The sequence below is a fragment of the Penaeus monodon genome, unplaced genomic scaffold, assembly GCF_015228065.2.
Source record: "Penaeus monodon isolate SGIC_2016 unplaced genomic scaffold, NSTDA_Pmon_1 PmonScaffold_107, whole genome shotgun sequence".
NCBI classification, from domain to species: Eukaryota; Metazoa; Arthropoda; class Malacostraca; order Decapoda; family Penaeidae; genus Penaeus; species Penaeus monodon.
Genome location: NW_023639381.1, coordinates 43,340 through 47,076, shown reverse-complemented (window position 1 = coordinate 47,076; position 3,737 = coordinate 43,340).

The window sequence follows — 3,737 nt, the reverse complement described above, 5'->3', positions numbered from 1 at the left end:
TATTCTTCGCTAGGTAACATTACCCACTTCCCAGATTTACTAGATCTTCCTCAGTCGCGTCTCTCGGATCTCACGGAACCAAAGCAGTGCGAGTCGGTTCAACGTCCAGATGAAAAGCCGTCGCTGGGTACCTACAGGCCATACACCTCTTCCTCCAGGAGACTGTAAGTGTGGGTCTCATCCATTCGAATGTTTTTCAGTGTTTTAAGAATATACTCACAATGTATTCATAAACGTAAATATCTATTTTAAATGATAATAATAATGATAATAGAAAAAATCATAAAAAATAGTATAGTAATAATAAGAACAATGATAATAATGATAATTATAATGATAATAATAATAATAATAATAATAACAATAATAATAATAATAATAATAATAATAATAAAATAATAATAACAGTATTGCTATTATTATAAGTATAATTATAATCACAATAATAATACTAATAGTTATAATGATAATAAAAAAAATGATGATGATAACGTAATAAAAAAAATGATAATGAGAATGATAATAGTAATAATGATGATGATTATTGTTATTATTATATTATTTTTATTGTTGTTTTTGCTGCTGGTGTTGTTTTGTTGTTACAGTCACTATTGTCATTATTGTTAATTTTGTTATTATGATTATTATCATTATTTGTAATATTGGTATTATTATTGTTATCATTATTACTATTATGATTATTGTTGCTGTTATTATCATCACTGTTATTTTTATGACGATTAATATTATTATTATCATCAGTGTTATCATTATTGCTCTTACTCTTATTATCATTATTTCCATTTTTATCAATATTACTTTTATTATTATTATTATTATTTTATTATTATTATTATTGTTGTTGTTGTTGTTGTTGTTATTATTGCTGTTGTTGTTATTGTTATTATAATAATAATAATAATTATTATTATTACTATCATTATCAATATTATCATTATTATCATTATTATTATCATTATCGTCATCACTATTATTGTTATTATTATTAGTGTTCTTATTAATTTTACCAATATCAAATTTATTATTCTTATCAAAATTATTACTATTGTTATCATTATCGTTATCAATTAATACTGCTATCAGCTTTATTTTTATCTTTATTACTATTATCATTATTATGATTATTAACTTTATCATTGTTACCAGATATCATTGTTTTCATTATTATTAATAGTAGGGTTATTGATCATCATTCTTCATATTATTAGTGTTATTAGTATTATTGATATTACTATAATTATGATAATTATCATTCCTCTTATTATTGCTGTAATCACTATAATGATTACTAATATTATTATTCTTTTCATTATTATATTTTTTTATTAATAGTATTATTTTTTGTTGTCGTCGTTGTTGTTATCACTATTATCATTAACATTATTATTATTATTATTATTATTGTTGTTATTATTATTATTTATTATTATTATTATTATTATTATTATTATCACTATTATTATTATTATTATTATTATTATTATTATTATTATTATTATTATTATCATTATCATTATTTTATTGTAAATTATCATTATCATTATTTTAACTTCTATTCATGGCCATAATAGTGATAATAGTGTTAATGATAATGAAAATAATTATAATAAAACTTATAGTACTATTGATTTTGATAAGTATAACAATAATGATAATGATAATAATAATAATAATGATAATGATAATCATCATTATCATTATCATCATCATCATCATCATCATCATCATCATCATCATCACCATCATCATTATCATTATCATTATCGTTATCATTTTCATTATCATTATCACCATCATCATCATCATCACAATGATAATAATAATAATTATTATTATCATAAAAGTAATAGTAATAATAATAATAATAATAATAATCATGATAATAATAATAACAGTAATAATAATAATAATGATGATGATGATAAGGATAATGATAATAATAGTGATAACAACATTGATAATAATAATAATCGTGATTATTATAATAATAGTAATAATAACAATAAAAAAATATCAATACTGCTATAATATTACTATAACAATAATAATAATTATTATCATAATGATTATGACAATGATAATAGTTATAATGACTATCAGCTGGGGATGCTCTTATTTTACATTTAAAATTATATAGAGTTCACGACATCATATCTGCTTGTGAAAGGGCATCGTAGAAGCTCGGTAAGCTGATATAGTGGGAAACATCTAGACATTATTTGGTTAAAAAATTTAGACTGAAAACAGAGCAGGAAAAATGTCTGCGAGAAGTCCCACATCTACTCTTAAATAAGTAAGGAGATAATCCCGCAGAGTTCGGCACTTGCACGCGCGCCAGACTGCTTGGCAGAACAGGGTATAACTGAGGAAGACTATAAAGTTTTCCTCATTTATACCCTGTTTTAAGGCATTCTAAAACGCTACTTGGGGGGGGGGGGAGTCTCTCTTCATGAAGAACAAATAGATCTGTAATGTAATCATAGGGTGGTATTTGCTTCCCTCTTGTTAACAAGGACGGGCCTCATCCGAATATTCTCGGAGCATCGTATTGGTGTATTTCAAATCTCCTCCCGACTCGATATAGGTGTTAGCTAGTGATGAGAGGCTGCTTGATAGAAAGGAACATGAATCAAGAAAAGACAATTTGCCTATCCTAACTTTATGGAACTTTAATCCACTCTGCTTTGGGAGAATTGATATACTCTCCGAAGTATCTCCTTCCTTTAAGAGAATTCCCAAGATAGCGTTATGAGCTATTACAGTGAGAGCTTTCTTCCTGTTTCTTAGCAGCAGATTACCTTTGACACACAAGGTAGCCTCGTAATTATTGACCGCGATGTCGGACAGTGGTGACACACTTATCAAAAAAACGTAACGGGTTTGTGACAGATTTCCCAGACTACTTTCGAGTTATGCTGATCTTCAGACCGAGAAGTCATATGCATATCGTATGCCTGAATTCTCATATATATGTAGTACCACGTGAGTGAAGTTGCCGCATTAGGACCGCAGTAGGTATCTAACTGTAACAACACCAGCGCGGGCAATGATGATAAAATAATAAGCAACTGCTTAATGATTAGCTATGGCAGGACCAGAAATATTGGAAGCATTGAGTGCACATTCGAGATCAAAATAGCAAATGTGTGAGGGAGAATTTGTTTTTTTCATGGTTGGTAAATGCTAGATGTTGATCAGGGTCTCGATATACTTTAATAGTTGAAATACAGCAAAAGTGATTTTCAGTGTGAATGTCTTGTAAACAGATCATGCACGGAGATTTATTGCCTTTCAGTCACATGAAAGCTCTTACAAATTCTTTAAGGTTCTGTATGAGCGCGAGACGCTCTTCCCCCAATATGAGTAGTGAAATTCTTTTTTATCTACTACCTCTAGCCGTCCTCACGAGAGAGAGAAAGTAACGCGGTCGATCTATCTTCTTTCTTTCCCACTCATGTTCACTCTTCCCATTTTCATATTCCAGTTCAAAGCATATACATCTATATCAGTGCCATTGCATCGCTCAAGCAAGTCTAAATTATCCCAGGTGACAGGCATTTAATTAGACACTTTTGCATATTTGTTTATTGTTTTCCTACTTGTAAGTCTTCTATTGAGATAAGCTTCAGTACAATCCTTGTTCTGTCATTTTCTCTCTTCAGTTATAACACTAGTAGTAATACATTTTACGGCGCATAATTTTCCGTGCTTGGACT